Source organism: Amphiura filiformis, chromosome 15, assembly GCF_039555335.1.
Source record: "Amphiura filiformis chromosome 15, Afil_fr2py, whole genome shotgun sequence".
NCBI lineage: Eukaryota > Metazoa > Echinodermata > Ophiuroidea > Amphilepidida > Amphiuridae > Amphiura > Amphiura filiformis.
The window spans coordinates 60005226-60025527 of record NC_092642.1 but is presented as its reverse complement, the minus strand read 5'-3'; the positions used below and the strand labels follow the sequence as shown (position 1 = coordinate 60025527).

Here is a 20302-nt window from a genome sequence, read left to right as displayed (position 1 = left end):
GTTTTACCAATATCTTCCACAACATATTTCAAATGGAAGTTATCCCATTGTCTATTCTATTCAAAACTCATACTCCCTCTGTGGTAGACTTGAGCTAAATTTTCCACAGGGGTAGCATGGATTTTAAATGGACTAGCCCATTGAGGTCTGAGAGTGGTTCTTGGTTCTTGTTTTCCGAATCTGTTATGCATACTTTCATAAAAGTTGTAGAAATTTCATCAATTTGACATTCAAGGTGACACAGGAGCAAATTTCAAAGTTGGTAAATTTTGGTTAAAACCATATTTAAGTATTCCTGTCATTCCAAGGATAAAAAAAAAAGGACACTGGGATGGCTGTGCACACTGTACTTACAGTATGCCCAGCATTTCCTGGGAGATACTGAAGGGATGCTGCAGCCATACAAGATTGTTTCGCTTGCCCAATGGACAATATTCCTAACAGCTCCAAATATTCAAATGAGTGATTTTTGGCCCCCACACATATGTGGGGCTTACGTTATCATCCAGATGGTTGCCTGTTTCTTTGTTTGTTTGTTTGGCTGCCTGGCTGTCCAGGCGGAAACAAATTCATTAATTCCCTGTGCAGCTCCAACGCAATAACCAATCAACTTCAAACTTCATTATTATGTCTTCAGAATCTTGCATCCTATACCTTTGTACATAACCTAGCTGTCCGATAAATTTGTGTATCGCCTGGAGCTACAGGGTTTTTTCATATCTGTAGCCTCTTCATAGAGTGCATAGTTCATATACTTTATGTGCAAAAGTCTCTTTTGGTGTGTTTTTTTTTGTAAATGTGGGGTGCCTTGACCAAAACTCACATTTTTCACTAAAAAACACATTTTTGACCAAAAATCAATTTTTGACCAAAAATCACATTTTAAACCAAAAATCACATTTTTGACCAAAATCACATTTTGAGCAGAAATCATTATTTTAAGCAGTCACGTTTTTGACCAAAAAATGCCTTCTACTGAAAAATCATGTTTTTAGAAGACATAACAATGATAAAATTTGACGGATACTTTCACATGATACCTGAATTTATCGATCTCGCTAGAATTTTCAAATATCACGCTCGACTTCGTCTCGCATGATATTTGAAAACTCTAGCTCGACCGATAAATTCAGGTATCATGCTCAAGCCGTCCAATATTATATCAAACTTGGTTTGGTGATTGGATATGGTAGCCTGATGTGCTGTATAGTTTTGTGTCATGTTATTTCCATATTCTGAATATCCATGAGCTGATTTGCATATTTAGTCTACATTTTCATTAATCCTCCCTGCAGCTTAAATGCAATAACCAATCAACTTCAAGCTTGGTATGGGGATTAGATATGGTAGCCTGATGTTCTGTATTATTTTGTGTCATGTTATTTGCATATTTATGAATATTAACGAGCTTATTTGCATATTGCATATTTTATTTGTAATTAAAAACCTTGTTTACACACCTATGTGTGGGGCCACCTTAATTACGAACCGCGTAATTCTAGTTAAAATCTGATGTGGATTCACAGAGCCAGATGTTGCTTTGGAGGTAGATTACATAATCGGGCAATTCCTTTTGAATTTCACCCCCCCCCCCTATGGAAAGCACAACCATATATTCACCCACACAGGGGGTGTAGATTTCAAGTTGGGTCATTTCATTCAGGTAACTCCATTTGAAATTCACACTCCCTGTGTTGGAAATTAAGGCCATGTCTTCCATGTATGGATTTCAACTGGATTAACCCAGTTTAGACCTGCACTGCATGGAGAAGGATTTATCAGCACAGTTTTTATGTTGAACAAGTAGGAGAGAGGGATCAGACCCGGATTGAAGACCCAGTCGAGGTTCATGATGAGCAACAAGTTAGTTTAGATGACATGGTACAGTTTCATTAATACATTTATAAATTTAAATACGTGATCTCTCTGCTGTTTCCTGTCTGCATATGGTGATCGTACTTGTTTGTGGATATTTCTCTGTATCGCTCTTTTTTATCTTTCCGGCTTTGAATTTTTTGAAATACATTACAATTTTGAATCTGGAGATTTAGGCGCAGGTGGGTGAAATTAAAATGTTGTTGTCTTGTAGGAAGTTTGTGCTTATTATTCATGACGGTACTAGCTACTCGACATGATTATCATTACGTGGATTACCTTAAGGGCTGGGGTATGAACGTTTGGACAGTATTTATTTTGGGACATTAGAGCACATCAGACTTATCGAATTGCATTCTGAATACGAAGAATGTCATTCTGATATCAAATAATTTGGATTTTTTGAAATTCGCCATTTAATACACATTTTATGGCAAATCATTAAAAATTGATATTTTTGATATTTAACAGTACTTGAAGTAAACTTTATAAATCTGATGATTTATACTTAAAGTGTATGTAGGTGGGGTGAAAAGCCGACGATCAATTGAAAATTTTGACCTTTCAGTATTGAAGATATGGATTTTTTTCCCAAAACACCAAAAAAATTAGGTCTTTTTGGGAAAAAAATCCATATCTTCAATATGAAAGGTCAAAATTTTCAATTGACCGTCGGCTTTTCCTCCCTGCTACATACACTTTAAGAATATATCATTAGATTTATATAATTTACTTCGAGGACTGTTATATATCAAAATTTGAAAAATATCAAATTTTTATAATTTGTCATAAAATTTGTATTATATATTGTAATTTTCAAAAATGAAAATTATTTGATATCAGAAAGACATGCTTCAGATTCAGAATGCAATTCGATAGGTCTGAGGTGCTCTCATGTCCCACAAAAATACTGTCGAAATGCAATAAACGCTCATTTTAGATCCCTTAACATGGTCGAGGGGGGCATTATTCATAACGGTACTAGCTACTTGACATGATTATCATTACGTGGATTACCTTAAGGCGGGTCGGGGGGAGCATGACCTAGTGGTGTTTGCACTCAAATATTGAGACAAGGAAAGCAGACAAATAAGAGGAATGATATGCATATGGGATCTATAAAGGAGATTTCAAAGCAAGGAGTATCATTTCCACATCATATGCATGATTCTTTTAGAGGGGGTGGGGGGTAAATGTCTTAACGGTTTTGTTTTTACATATTTTGGCTGTATCTCAAGAACCGGAGTACCTATGGAAATATAGATGTGATTATTGGCATCCTTGACTCATTTCCTATAAGATCAATTTTATATATAGTAATATTAAGAAGTATACTGCAATATTTTTAGTTAAATGGCTAAAACTGACAAAACATAGTTCCTGTCATCTCATTCACCTTAATGGGGTACTACACCCCTGCCCAATTTTGTGCCTATTTTTGCACTTTTCTCAAAAATTATAGCGCATTGGTGACGAGTAAGATATGTTTATTATAGGGGCAAGGAATACAACTACTGCACTGGAAATTTTATTTCAGCACAGACAACAGTTGTTGAGTTACAGTCAAAAATGAGGGAAAACCAATATTTGATCAATAAATCAATAACTACTTGCCTTGAGTTGCTAAATTTTCAGTGCAGTAGTTGTAGTCCTTGCCCCTATGATATACATATCTTATCACCAGTGCGCTATAATTTTTGAGAAAAGTGCAAAAATAGGCACAAAATTGGCCAAGGGTGTAGTACCCCCTTAAAGAACCGGGTAGCAATGTTTGCACAGTAGTTTTGTGGGACATGAGAGCACATTAGACACACCAAATTGCATTCTGCATATGAAGAATGTCCATCTGTCTGATATCAAATAATTTTAGGTCCGGATAAAATTGTATATCTTCAATATGAAAGGTGAAAATTTCAAATGATGGACACCTTTTCCTCCCAAATAGATACACTTCAAATATCAAAAATATCAATTATAAATAAATTAACTATAAAAATTTGTATATTGCAAAAGAATTAATTTAATAATATCAGAAGGACATTCCTCATATTCAGAATGCAATTTGATGTGTCTGATATGCTCTCATGTCCCACAATAAAAACTGTGCAAACGTTGCTATCGGATTCCTTAAGGGGGTACTACACCCTGGGCAATTTTGTACCTAGTTTTGCAGTTTTTCCAAAAATTATAGCGCATTGGTGACAAGTAAGATATGTATATTATAGGGGCAAGGACTACAACTACTGCACTGAAAATTCAGCAACTCAAGGCAAGTAGTTATTGATTTATTGATCAAATATTGGTTTCCCCTCATTTTTGACTGTAACTCCACAACTGTTGTCTGTGCTGAAATAAAATTTCCAGTGCAGTAGTTGTAGTCCTTGCCCCTATAATATACATATCTTACTTGTCACCATTGCGCTATAATTTTTGAGAAAAATGCAAAAATAGGCACAAAATCGGGCAGGGGTGTAGTACCCTCTTAAGTTACCAAGATATACAAAATATGCAACCTGTTCACACAAAATGACTTTATAGGCACTATAGATAATACAGCCCATTAAACATGACAAAATTCAATAGAAAACAAAAGAAATTCTGTGAGAAATATTAATTATTGAAGACCAAAGCAAGAAGCCATCCTTTTATGTTTGGAATGATTTTGAAGGTATAAAAGGATTGCAAATCTGGAATATCTAAGAAAGTATTTTTAAATTTTTTTTATTCCCTGTGCTTGGAACTGATGGAGGGAGAAAAGACACCTTAAGAAAGTTATTTTGTCAAATGAAACCCCATTTTGTGAGAGTGGGTCACGTAATAGACTGCAGGTGTCATGTATGTAATGGATTTTATTCAACTTCCTTGCATCACATGGTAAACTTTACAACGGGATTCATTTCTCATTAGAAGCATGCTTATATTTGCAAAAGCTTTCTTTTATATTTGTCAAAATTGACATCGATGTCAATGACTGCTACTCTCATTTTCAAAATACATGAACCTTAAAGTATCTAGGATCAATAAGTGAACTCAGTAAACATTATATCTTTGATGTTGGCGTAGACTTAGATGATTATCCTACCTAAATGTGTAAGCTTAACAGGATCAAGTAGGTTTAAATAGTGCTACATAGGTACTATTTACTAGTCTCTTCTAATGTGAGACGTGACTTCTTTCTGTCGTGTGAGGAAATCTACTCCCATTCAAGAGATTTAATTTTAACCCATTACATGATGATAGACTGGCAACCGTAGCAGCAACATGTGATCGTTTTAACCATTTGCATGCTGGCTGAAAACTTCAACATGAAAAGGCAAAGTTTTGAGATATTTTCTCAAAATATCCAGAGCTACAATGTATCTCAAGAAACTCTGAACCAAAACTGAGCTTGTTTGTACTCATTTTAATGCATTTTTGGTAATGAAAATGTACAGTTTGTCCTTAATTTTCGTAAATTTAAAAAAAAGTTTGAAACTTGTCGTCTGCAGTCGATGCCAGTGTGGATATGGTTCAAAAACATGGGACATTTACACATCAATGCCTCGATTGTGTGGTAAAATAAGTACAAATATTCCTAGAATTGGTCTAGCAACTCTTGACATAGCACTTTATGTATAAACTATTTTGATTGGTTATAAAGAGGACTATATATTATGTATTGAGCCAATCGGAGCAAGTTTAAAGGTCCGTTCATACTACGCTGCAATTGCGGTGTGTTGCTTTAAACATGTTCAGGGGCCAGTGACAAGGAGGTTTTTCCTGCTCAATGACGATGTGCTGTTGAAATGATGCATGATGGGAAGGCATGATGATCTGCTAAGCATTAACCTAGATAGCTTCACCTGTTTGTTAACAACAGAACTAAAATTAATGTTGTCTGCAAATTTGGTCAATTTAGCGGTTTTGTCAATTTATCGGTTAACCCCCTAGAATCTACTGGTCATCTAACAGCATTTCTGATTGGTTGATAACTGGTAATGCTCATTTTAATTGCCAATTATGATTAGGCTTTAAAACTATTTATGGTCAAACTTGCATTTGCAGAAGATCTTATTAATACCCTCCTTGATTGGTTCAAAATTGGACACAATATTCATTTTAGCCAATCGGCAGGTAGTTCTCATAGGGTTAACCTAGATAGCTTCACCTGTTTGTTAACAACAGAACTGCAATTAAAGCCATATTATAACATTTGCTGAGGAAGACGCCCTCACTGAATTTCCAAAATTCCTTTTTTTACACAATTAAATTGTACTTTATTAAACCAATATACCCTGCAAAAATCAAGACTCTAGGTGCTGTAGTTTTGTCAAAATCCGAGATTTTGAATAAAACGCCGAACCGGCGCCTTATTATTCTGATGGAATTATTAGTCGAATGCATACACGATGTTCATAACACACAGTACGTACACAACGTGCGGGACGGTGATATACACAACAAAAGGTCGTACCACAAGTTCACAACATGACCGAAGGAGTGGTACGTATTGGCGACATTTGTGCTGGTAGTAAATTCCAATTTTCTTTGCTTTGCCGTAGTTGTTCGGCTCAAAAATAAAAGGGGATATATCTGACAGTAAAAGCTAACATTTTATGACAAATAAATGCTAATCTATTTTGTTTGAAAATGTTATAATATGGCTTTAATGTTGTCTGCAAATTTGGTCAATTTATCGGTTTTGTCAATTTATCGGTTAAGCTTGATGTGTAGTCATAAACAGTATTAGCATTCTTGAGGCAATGAGACCATTTGCAACTGACCTTTGCTAAGTACGTTTCATACATTGATTTTTGGCAATGCACGGACGCACATAGCAAGGTGACAAAAAGTGGGCGCCCAAATTTTAACACATATTTATGTGGCAATTTTTAAATCAAGTGCTTAGGAAAACTACAGAACATCGAAAAATATAAAATTTCCTGCTCGCTACACTTGCATTATATATCTACACCATAAGACATTTTGTATGTGCTAAAAAAAAAAATTTCTTAGCAGGCTGAGAGGGGGGGGCAAAGATTTGTTGGTAGGAAGAGAATGGGGGGGGGGGGCAATTGTTAGCATGCTATTTGGAAATGTTACCATCTGGGGACTCTTTAATTACTGCATAACCTGTAATGCACCTGTAAAATTAAAACACAATTTTGTAAGTAAAATTGGTAAATAAATAAATTATACAGAGCAGCTGTTAGATCTAGTTCCAAAAAAACAATTCTCTTGTACATGGCATTTCTAGAATAAGTGAACTTCTTTGATGTCAGTAAAGTTTAACGGTTTATAGACAGGGATGTTGGAATAAGACGTTTCTCTCTTAGGTTTGCCACATAGTTAGTACACAAAGAAGATATCTTACCCTTCCCAGAATCCTTTGAAACATGATACACCACCCCATTTCATCAAATGACACTCCTATTACTTTGTACATGTTCCTTTTGTTTTCATTTTGAGAACATATTCGATAGTCAAGAAATGAATATATTTTGCAAAATCTGAATGTTTTCTGTACATTGAGGTCACTTTTTGTCAGTATCGTCACATGTTGTACTACATGTAGATATCAAATCAGCTAAAAAAATTGAAATGGGAGAAATGCATTATGGGAAGAATAAGGTATCAGCTCTAGTTAGTACACAAGGCTGAATGGGCTACTTTTGATTTGGTCATTGGATATGTTCTTAAAGTACTGATGTGATCAATAGGGTGGACAAAATCTTCATTGGCTATTCCATTTGAAATATATACCCCCTTTGGAAGAACTTCAATTCCAGGTGAATTCTATAATCAATCCATTTGGAATGTTTAATTAAAGCCAGTTGAAAAGTTGAAATTTTGAAATCGGTTGAATTTTACGCAAGTTGACCCATATTGTGGAGTATGGGTTTTAAAATGATTAATCCCAGCCAATTCCATTTGAAAAGCATACTTCTTCTGAGATAAAAATCTTCCACATTGTTTTTACAGATTTTAAATGGAATAACCCAAGGGTGTAAAATAAGAATATCTGGAATATCTCGGAAATTTGTTTTGTCAACTTTATACCCATTTTGTGAGAGCAGGTCACATTTTTCTAGGAAGTATGTGGCCATGCGTTTTGAGTTGGGCCAGTAAATAGGTGGAGATGTTACATGCGCGCGACATTTTAGGGTTCATCTTTTTAATTTTCTCAGTTAATATGCAGCCTATGTAGTTAAATTTGGTGTCAAATTAAAGCTTGTGATCAGACCAATACAGTAAACCTTTAAAAAGTTGTAAAAAGTTATTAACATTTGAATAATTTGCATCTAATTAGCATAATGTGCGGGGTGGAGGAGGATCAGGAGGAGGAGGATCAGGAGGAGCAAATTTAATAAAAGTGACCCCAGGGTCATATGATGCAAGAGGTCCATTTCTTTTTTCACATTTTTACAATTCACTTTAAACTGCATACTATAACACCATACAATCATATTCCAGGTAATTTAATTTGCTTTGAGAAGCAATTTTGCATATTTTATTTTCCGTTCGGGTTACACATTGAAGTCAATGGGAAAATATGCCTTGAAAGAGGCTGGCGCAAAATCATTTTAATTTTATTGAACCCTATGATGTTATATATGTATTTAAAGCTCTAACTGAGAGGAATTCAAATATGGAACTTTTAAATATGTGGGGTGAAGCTAACTTTTTTTTTTAATTTGTCAAATTTTACATTTTTTCCCTAAAATATTTGGTATTTTCAGTTTCATAACTCCTTAGTGTTACAGCCTATGTCATTTTAAAGTACATTTTTGATTTCCTTGGTTCATTTGCAGCCAGAAAATGTATACTTTTATATACGTTGGGTATAATATGTGAAAGATATTCATATGTAAACGAAAAACATGCAATTTTCATCTCGCAAAAACATGTAACGCATTACCGGCCCAACTCAAAACGCATGGCCATGTCGCCCTCAATCAAGTACTGAAGTAGCTGTCTAAAGTTGCTTTGCGGCAAGAGTGACCTGAAGTACTGATAAAGTGGACAGAGTCATGCTACTTTGATTTTTGTGCCTTCCTCATTTCAAGCAACTACTACAAAAATAACAGGAGGTGAATATCGTCACTCTGCTATGATAATTGTCGAAGTCATTTTTTTGAAATGTTGAGAACAAGTACAAGGAATGGTTCAAGCGTGCATTTAAACATATTTATTCACCAATCTTTGCACAAGAACAAATGATACTTGGACAAAATGTAGGGGGGATTACGTACCTGATGCATGCTTGAACCATATTTTGCACTTTTTCTCAAAATTGCAAAAAATGACTTAGGCAATTATCATTGTGTGTCGATATATTCCTTTTGTGCATCTAGGTAAATGTAAGGAAGCTTAGTACAGTCCAACCTCCCTTAGGCCAAAAAAAAAAAAAAAAATTGTTTGTTTGTCCATAGAGGCTTATGAAATAGTTGGGTCGGTAGGTCGGATTTTTTTATTATTTTTACAGATATTGCACTTGAAACTGACAATTTGAAGACTGGTAAATAAGTCAAAACACACAGCACTTCACTGGTTTAACTCTTGAGATGGTTCTGCATGTTATACTGTTCATTTTCTTTACTTTTTCTTTCTTTAAATTTGTACTAACCACTGTTTTATATGATGTCCCATCAATGCCAAAAAAAAAAAAAATTAAAAAAAAAAAAAAATTCCAAAAAAAAAAAAAAAAAAAGACACGGTCGGGACCAGGGTACACGGTCGGTCGGACGTGGACAAACAAACAATTTTTTTGGGGGGCCTTATCCGGATCTCTTTTATACGGATCTCTCTATTATCCGGACATGTGATCTTCATAGAAAAACATGTTTTTAATGCTCTGAGAGCTTGATTCCATGCACTGAAGCATTTAGAAGGCATGTGACATAACATTTTGCTGTCTCAGTGCTAGCACATTCAATGCAGAATTGCATGCAATTCACTTATCCGGATATTTCACTTATCCGGCCAATACTTGGTCTCATAATGGCTGGCTAAGAGAGGTTGGACCGTATCAAGAATTTTTAAAGAACAAGTAATTCGTTGGCAATTGGCACAGAACGAAAAAATGAATCCTGCGAAATTGTTCACTTTTACATTAAGTTAGTCAATAGTCTGTTTTCATCAATACAAAATTGAGTTTTTGTCAACATCACTGTGTACCAGGCTAACAGGCTAAGTAGTGCCTTTAGTTGCTGACTGAGTATCTGTCTTCTTCACCCTTGATTTGTATGTGAAGCACTTTGTAAAGTTCATCGACAGCAATGTTTTCTTTGAACCTGGACTGATGGGGTTAATGACATTTCTGACTAGCTGTTATACACCAGGCACAAAAAGAAACTCGTCAGTTATATTCATCCTTGCTGTTCAATAACTTGATAATTTTGGATTATTCGGAAATATACATTTTGTTAATTGGACTTTTCTTTCTCATTTCACTCTCAAACCCCAAAATGAAAAGTTGCAATTTTAACGATTCAATTGTGCCTGTTACACTGTGTGCTTTATTGATTGGCCCGTGGTGCTTGTGTGCAATACAACGATGCGTTCCCATTGAAAATCGTTGAAAATGTAACTTTTGATTTTGGGGTTTGAGGCTTTGTTTTTCACAAACAGGGTGTCAAATGAGAAAGCAAAGTCCAATTAACAAAATATATATTTCAGAATAATCCAAAATTATCAAGTTATTGAACAGCAAGGATGAATATAACTGGCGAGTTTCTTTTTGTGCCTGGTGTATATTGTAGTGTATTACACCACTATGATGTTATTGTAGTTTTCATGCTAATGTCATTACATAACCAGGTAACTCTGAAATTGATATTTGTTTAGATTTTAAAGATTATCATACTAGTTAAATTCACTCATGCATGGAGAAAACTAACTGTTGCGGGAACATTTAGGTCACCCCTCATTTCACAAATGTGACTTCAACTATATATTGTGTTAAGAGGTTAATGACTGCGCATCAGTTGTTTTGAGCCTGGGGTATTGTGAAAATAAATAAATGAAATAAATGTAGATATTTATAGCGCTTTATGCCGTTAACAGCCTCAAAGCGTGTTACATTTATTCTGCCATCATTAGAATATGTCGGAACCACGTTCGCAGCCTACAAGTGGCGCAGGGTCCATCAGTACAATGACTGTGACTACCCCTAACAGCTTCCCATTGCACCTGGGTGGGGTGAGGCAAGCGAGGCAAAGCGCCGAGGGCGCAACACGGTGGTGGGATGAGGAATCAAACCCACGCACGTCGAGCAAGCTCTCGGATTATGAGTCCAAGGCCGTAACCACTGAGCCACCGTGCCCTTAATATGAAATATCTCAATGAAATATCTGAACATTGTGCTTTCCAAATACGAATATTCTGAGGTCCAAAGCACTATGTTTAGATATATCACAATACCCGAAAAATAACTGATGCAAAGTCATTAACCTCATTCATAACCATCACTTTTCACTTTTTTTAATTCAATTTACGTCACATTTTCTTCTTTTAAATTTGAAAACAAAATTCAAATTTCAACTGTAGCTTTTGTTTTCCCTGAGCAGCCGATTAGGGAAATACCGCTAGCAACCAATAGCTCGCAATCATGCAGTGTCCAAATACGGCACCCAGCGACCGCATAAATTGTTTCAATGCATAACACGTCACACAACGCGGTCATTGTAAAGCGTTCTTTCAGCTACGTCACAAGACACAGTCATTATACTTTTTCAATAACCTCATTTGCGTCTGTGTATTAAAAAAGTTATTTCATGTGATTGGATTAAACACATCGCGTATATTCATGAGCACAGCAGCAGATAGGTGTATCCCATCATGTTCTGCAGTACCACAGTAGAACTGTACATACCATAGAAAGTGTACACAAAATCCCTCACTTCAACTTTCAATTACTCACTTATATCAGGGAGTTAAGACTTTTGTTTGAAAAAAATATGATCTCCAAAGTATTGTGAAACTATCCATAGCTCTCTATATCTAAGCCACTCTTACTTATGATTTGCATGTATTTGCTATGGAGCAAGCAGATGCATGATGGGATACTCCCTTCAGCTGCTGTGATTCATGAGGATATGAATACTTTTTTCAATTTTAAAGAGGCGATCATGGCTGTATAGAATTGAGTGTGATACGTCTGAATTTCCCTCCAAGACACACAAAACGGTCATAAGAATTCTTCATCTTTCTAAGAAATCTGTCATGTAGCTGTCAAAATTGCTGTTGTGGTAAGAGTGACCTGAAGCATGGTCAAAGTGGACATATTTGTGCTGCTTCTAATTTCCCAGCAGCTATTGCAAAAATAAAAAATACAAGCTTAGCGTCTCATCGCCATGTTGAGTTAGAAACGTATCCAGAGTCGTGTGTTGTTGAAGTAAATCCACAGCCAGGGAAAAGTGTTCTTCTCTCCGTTGTGTATCGTCCACCTGCGTACACCAATGCTGGCATGGAGGACATGGATATGCTGAGTTCTTTTATTGACTCTATTCAATCTCATCAAATTAAAAATAAAATTATAGTAGGTGACTTTAATTTGCCACGTATTAATTGGACACTAAACGAATATACTAATGACAGTAGAGTACTTGAAAGAGAATTTTGTGTTGTTGCCAATGCTTGCTATTTGCACCAGATGGTGAATTTCCCAACTAGGTTTAATAAAGATGGTACCGGTAACATCCTTGATCTTGTTTTACTGTGGGATCCTACTCTTGTTAATGATCTTAGAGAAGGGTGTGATAATATTGGCTCGGATCATACTGCCATTAACTTTTCAATTCCCATCTTGTGCAAACGTGTCAAGCAACCAAAGCGCACCGTTTACAATTTCAAACGAGCCGACTGGTCTGGCTTAAAAAATGCTCTCCTTTCTCACTCTTGGAACTTGGACGACAATGACATTGAAGTTTTATGGGACAATTGGAACACTAGTTTGTGTGACATTGTTGATACGTTATTCCTAAGGTGCACTGCAAAAGCCAAAACTCTGCTCCTTGGATTGATTCAGAAATTATTAATATTGTGAAGAGAAAAGAACATGCTTGGGTTAAGTTTAAAATAACTGGCAACAGCATTTATTGGGATAAATTTCGTTCTTTGCGTAAGCAATCCAAATCCCTCATCAAGAGAAAGCGTGCCGATTTTCTCTTTGAAGTTAGAGACTTGCTTAGAGACAACCCAAAGAGGTTTTGGTCATTCCACAAGATTAAAAACCCTGGTAAAATTCCCCATTCAATTACATACAATAATTCCACCACCAGCATTCCAGCTGAACAAGCCAGTCTCTTCAACAAATACTTCCACAGTGTGTTTAGAAACAAAGATTCCTTTGACATTGCTTGTGTATCTGATAATACTAATGATACCAATAGCTTGTGTTCTATTTTATTTTCTGCTACAGACATCTTCGACGTTCTGAGAGCATTGGATCCAGGCAAGGCATGTGGTCCGGACGGTATTCAGGCAAGTTGTTGCTTGAGTGTGCTTTTGAGCTGTCACACTCCCTGACTGTCATTAATGCTTCTCTACAGCAAGGCAAGGTTCCATCCACCTGGAAGTTGGCAAATGTCACACCAGTGTTTAAGAAAGGGGACAACACTTGCGTTGAAAACTACTGTCCAATATCACTGCTCAGCCTGGTTTCCAAAGTTCTTGAACGCTGCATCCACAAGAAAATATTGCCCTTTTTACAGCCAATTATTTCCGATGGGCAGCATGGCTTTATGCCAAATCGGTCTTGTGTTACACAACTTGTTGATTTTACCCATAATCTTGGTTCTATCTATGACAGGGGGTGTGACACTGATGTTGTGTACCTGGACTTCTCAAAGGCATTTGACTCGGTCAACCATTCCAAGCTTATTGAGAAGCTCAGGTATGCAGGCATCGGTGGCTCACTCCTTGCCTGGTTCAACAATTATTTGGAGGGCAGATTGCAGAGAGTGGTCATCAATGGTGCTCATTCTGACTTATTACCAGTCACATCCGTGTCCCACAGGGCTCTCTATCCTAGGGCCCTTACTTTTTGTTATCTTCATCAATGACATGCCATCCTGTGTCTCACCTGATTCACGCATTGCTCTCTTTGCGGATGATGCAAAATTATACAGAACAATTTCTTCCATTGATGATCAAGTGGCTCTGCAAAATGACCTCAATGCTCTGAATAACTGGAGTAAAACATGGGATATTGATTTTAATGCAAAAAATGTGTGGTGCTTCGGGTCAAAACTCGTAAACGTCACCATGTTGATCCTGTTGATTATAAACTTGGTAACCACAATTTACTTTCTGTTACTAGTCAAAATGATCTTGGTATCATGGTCACTAATAATTTGAATTGGAAAATGCATATTAATCATATGATTTGCAAAGCTAACCATATTTTGGGTTTGATCCGTCACACTTGCAATGAAATAAAAGACCCCCTTACTTGTAAAATTCTTTATTTGTCTCATGTCAGACCTATTTTGGAATACGGGTCAGAAATTTGGAATCCATCTACTAAGGGTCTCATTACTGCCATTGAAAGAGTTCAAAGGCGTGCTACCAGATTCATCCTTCAAAGTTCTGCCCCCTATGAAGAGCGTCTTACAGAACTCAACCTTTCTAGTCTTGAGGCGCGTCGCAAGTTCAAAGATAACATCCTGCTCTTCAAGGGTTTACATGGCATGTCTTTTATCTCATTGCAAGATAGAGTGAATTTCCGTGGCACTGAATCCATTTCTTTAAGATCTTCTGACTCACCTACAATTATCCCAAATAAGTGCAATACCAATATTTTCAAGCAGACATTTTTTAACCGTGTGTACAACTCCTGGAACAACCTCCCTGCTGGCGTTAGGACGCGTTCAAATTTTCAAATATTTTAAATCTGAGCTCCTTAATTACTACATCTCAAATTCACCTGTCAGTATCCATAAATAATTTCATCGGGATTGTTCATAATCATAATTCACAATTTGCAAATGTTCCTTCTGTACATGTCCAGAAGTGCTTCGGTATGGAGGTCTTAGGCATGCCTCAGTGGCGTTTCGTACTGCACTGTGGTACTTTCTCAAATTGATGTCACCAATGTCAAGTTCCAGCAGGAATCAGACGAGGAGTGTGAGAGTTGATCAGTCAATTTGATATGGTGCTACGGTGTGGTGCGGAGCGTCATTGGGGTGTGTAGGGGATCTTTGTGCCGAGGTGTTCTTGGATTTGTGCGGGGGAACATTTGCAGATTGTGAACTTATCAGTCTACCTACCTTGTGCAATTTCACTAATGTTTATTGAATTATGCGATGTCTTTTGGCAACTCAATTTTAGTATTATATTGTATTTTTAATGTATTTTTATTTAATAATTATGTACTGTGTAATTTTAGTTCTTTTATTTTGGTGTGTGTATAAGGGCCCCCATCCAGTGGGCCTGCGTGCCTGTTCGGGGTTGCCCTTTTGCACCACACACCGCATTTTGATATTTTGTGCAATAAACGTATTAAACTAAACGTATTAAACTTTATAATAGCTCGGAATAAATACCAGACTCATCTCAAGCGGAGGTCACTTTACACTTCAAATCATCCTAAGTCACATGGTTTAGGGATACAGAGAACATACCTGAACCATATGACTTGGGGATGATTGGAAGTGACCTCCTCGTGACATGAGCCTGGTATTTTGTTCATATAGCTGTTATGTGAAATGAAACGCATGTAGCAGCCGACAAGTGCATCGTTTTGATATGAATGTACACATTAAGGATACAATACATGATTTACCGACAAGTGACTCATTTCGGAATGCGATCATGAATTTTGAAGAAAAAAAAGTTTCCACAGGCTTCGTTGGGACTCGAACCAGCGATTCTAAACTAAATTTAAAATTGATATAAAACGTTTGTTTTTTGATCGATTACAAAAATTAATTTTTTATCGTATAAAGAAATTGTATCTGGCGTGAATTACACTACAGTTTTTATTCCTAGGGCTCTTGGACTTCTTCAAATAATTTTTTTAATGATAGAGTGAATCCCCTGGCCCTCTATAATTACGCACAAAAGATCGAGTCCCCTTAAACTGACTAAGAATGATAATAAACGATATGAATTTTTGTTTTTACTCTCCATACATACATCATACATCATCATTTTATTTTCATTCAAATCAACATACAAAATATATAAAAGACACAAAATTTGAATGAGGAGATGCTCAAAAGGCCCAAAGGCCTCAAGCAAGAACCGCCTTACACTGCCCTAAGTTACAACATACAATTATACAAACTTAAAAAATAAAAGAAAAAAGAAAGAGGAGAAGAACATACAAAGAAAGAACCAATATAAATATTTATAACATTTCAATAAATAGACATTCCACAGTTCACACAAGAAATTGATAGTTGGGGTGGAGATGGGTGGGGATGGCCCGGGGGAGGGGGGCACTCACATGTTAAGGGTCCCTTTTTCAGGCTCTCAGGCAGTTCCTTAAGCCCCACATTTGAATCTGCTCCAGTTCTTTGAGCCTCAAACTCTGACAATTGTAGCTCTTTAAGCTCAAATTTGGAAAAAATTTAGAAATTTTTAGCTCAACAGCCTATAATTTGGCCCAAATTTCAGTTCTTCAAGCCCCTATTTTGCCTGAAAATCAGTTCTTAGTTCCCAAAGTTCGGCGATGTAATTTACCGTGTGATAGATGACAGGCAGGTCCAATATTCTACTCAAAATATTGGACCTGCCTGTCATCTATCTATCACATGGTAGAGGATAGTAAAAACAGAAATTCATATTGTTTATTCTCTAATTCAAGAACAAGTGTAACCGTTCATAACTGCAAAGCACGAAAAATGAATCCTGCAAAACTTTTCATTTTTACAGTAAATGTGCCATTGGCTGCTCTCATCAATACAAAATTAGGTTTGGGTCAACAACCAGGCCAAGTAGTGCCTTCAGTTACTGGTCAAGTATCTGTCTTCTTCATCATTGATTTGAATGTGAAGCACTTAGTAAAGTTCAGTAATGTCCACTTTGATCCTGGACTGAGATTGGTTACATTCCGTCCAGACCGTATTCAGTCCACCTCTACATGTTTCTCATTTGTGATGCGATCAAGCAAAATTAGTTTGATCTCGACTCAAATCAAGTTCTTAATAATATTAGCAATTTTTTTTTATCTCAATTTCACTGAGAAAAAATGAGCACTTTTATGTCAACAGTAAGTGTGCCGTTGGCTGCTCTCATCAGTACAAAATTGAGTTTTGCTCAACAACACTGCATACCATCAGTTGCTGGTCAAATATTAACCCTATGAAAACTCCCTGCCGATTGGCCAAAAAGCAGATTTCATTATCAATTGGACCAATCAGCAATATTGTTAGAATAATTTCACCATGCAAAAAAATTGGGGTGAATTATTTGCAAAGCTCCATTCTGATTGGTGAACAAAGTGAAGATATAATGTAATTGACCAAACAGAGGCAATGTCGGCAGGTAGTGCTAAGGGGATTAAATTTGAAACATGTTGTAAAGTTGATGGACTATAATGTTTTCTTACATTTATTTCTAAATTGAGATATCCCCCCCAAGAATTGAACTCAGTCCACGTCCTACACGTTTCTCACTCACTAATTATTATTGTGCGTATATCTCACATTTGACCATTTTCGGATGATGTAATCATCAAAAAGGTCAATTTAATGAAGGTGGATCGCTAGCACTCTCATCTACCATGGCACAGTTCTTTTAATAACACTAATATGAGAATGCAAGAAAGTTGTATGAGCATAAGTTGCCTTTTGCCATTTTGAATTAAGGGGTCTGTCACCCACCTTTGCACAGTATTTTTTGTGGGACCTGAGAGTACATCAGATACACCAAATTGCATTCTGAATACAAGGAATGTCCTGATATCAAATAATTTTGATTTTTTGAAATTCACGATGTAATACAAATTTTATGGCAAATTATTAAAAATTGGTCGATCCTTCATGTAATTATTTTGTGTAAGCTGATTAATCCTAAGCCTAATCCTAACCCTAATCCTAACCCTAATCCTAACCCTAATCTTAACCCTAACCTTAACCATAACCCTAACCCTAATTCCGTGTAAAATTACATAGAGGAATAACCTAAAAATTGAAATTTCCTTTCAGTCCTACTGACTGTTCTTACCACAACTGTGATTGGCTCAAAACATGACAAAGCCCTTTTGTATATAACCAATCAAAATAGTTCTTAGAGGTCGATAATTCGGCCGGTTGTGCCTATAAAGTTAAAACTGCATTTCATGCCGTGAGATATTGTCACCATTGCAGCACTTAAACTGTCATATCATGATGATGACAACAGTGTTTTTGATTGTGTTGTGATATTCGTCTGTTTTGTTATTGATGTTGTTATTGAGAGGGTGACTTTGTACAATTTATCCGATTGCCTGGAGCTAGATTTTCATTGTGGCCATGAATGTGTTACAAACACACTAGAGCACTTTAGCGGCGTGTTAAATCTCTACTACGATTTGGACGACATCCCTCATGGCAAATTGTTGAGTCTGAAGGGTTTACTGTGGTTTGTGTCTTGGGCAAGACTGTTGGGCTATTCCATTTGATAATCACACCCCAGTGGCATGCCTGCACTTTTTGTCGGGGGGTAAAGATTTAATCTCGACCCAATTTTACTGTGATATCTAAGCATGCAGCATGCAAAAAATGTTTGAAGTGAAAGTTGATATACATGTGGTTCATTTTGTACAAAGCGTGCACAAATTGTGCAATTTTACACCCATTTTATACCCAAATCAAGGTGTTTACCAAGGGTTTACCAAATGTTTACCAAATGTTTACATATAGAACAAGTCATGATTTTGATTTAAACCTTTGATCCAAACACAAGGAATTACACGAAAATGTAATTACTATCTCATAATTTTCAGATGGTACTCCATCTTTCATCAGCGAGTGAGTGACTGTATCAGCTCGCTGACCATCTGAAAATCTGTGTTTGGATCAAAAGTTTCAATCAAAATCATGATTTATACCAACACAGATGAACTTCATGAACGTTGAAGAACAAGGAATAGTTGTGGATGGAGCAGTGTGAATTTCAAATGGGGTTATACCTGAATGGGTGATTCCATTTGAAATCTACACCCCCTGTGCTGGAAACCAAGGTCATGTCTTCCATAGAGGGTGTATGGATTTCAACCGGAATTGCCACACATCCTTGGCCATATTTTGCAGTGAGTCTGCAGAGGGTTGTGCATTAGCATTTAGATAGCTGGCTTAACTTTGTGTCTCCCTCGACTCTCTTTTTCCCCGCTTGGGCTTCCGTTCTGAACTTAAAATTCATATTTGGAAGCTAAGAAATACATTGTATAATGTATAAAATGTATTTTGATGTTATATAACTGATGGTATTCAGTAGGAGATAATGGTAGCTGGTCGACTGAGCAGTAGCTTAAATCTCTGCATCCGGTGTCCCCTAAAGCTGTCTAATATTCTGCATATGGAATAAATGGTACATACAGGGGACATGAGAAAGATCGAGGTTATTGCACTGGTCGCTGCCATTATTACCTTGTGTCATGTTCTGTATTTACTATTTGGCTCAATATATGCACAAAACTTGTTACACTAGGTCTAACTTTAGTCCTGGTCTAACTATGGAGGTTAGACTCAGGGAAGAATCCCTTTTACTCTTTTCTTTTCCCCATTTACTTCCAGCAAAGTCCAAAAACTGCAGCCATCTAATTTTAAGCTAGATAAAAGTTGTTTTCTGTAAAGTGTCTACATGAATTTGCCCTTAGCAGGATCTAAAATAAAATAGAATAAGGGATGTAAAGAGTTGCTTCTCCCTAGACTAATCTCCAAAGTTAGACCAGGTTTAAAGTTGGACCTGCATGGTCTAATTTGTTTTGTGCATATGGACCTTAGCATCAAAGTGTACTTGAACCAGCAACAATTATAGTAACATCCCGGAGAAGGCACTTTGTATACCTTGCCTTCAAGATGCTCGTTTTCAAGTGAAAGGCTGGAAGGTTCAGTGCAATAGATTTCTTTTTGACATTGGGGGGATGGGGTTGGAAAAAAATTCTTAAAGTATAGTGAATAAAGCACCTTTTATGGTACAAATGCGCATGAAGCGTGTGAAAAAAATTGCCATATTGAAACTAAATTGATGAAATATGGTGCAAAAGTGGAATAAATTCGCGCAAAACGCGCACAAATTTGCACTTTTGGGGCTAACTGGCCAAATATGAGGTTAATTTGGTCAGAAACCCACATATATACAGGCATCAACATGGGGGGATGATTGTATGGACCATCCCCCCGGCAAAATATTGGGGGGGGGGGGTCCCCCTGGGATCTATGCCTATGGTAAGGTTTGGTTTGCATTTAAGGATGTGACTGTAGATACTCCTTTTATTTTATGAATCAAAGCTAAGACT

General features: G+C 36.6%; 1 protein-coding gene across 1 annotated transcript in view; it reads left to right on the top strand.

The window, feature by feature from the left end:
- The window catches only part of LOC140171901 (alpha-aminoadipic semialdehyde dehydrogenase-like), a 646628-nt gene that overhangs the window by 77701 nt on the left and 548625 nt on the right, over positions 1-20302 (top strand). The window lies entirely within an intron of this gene.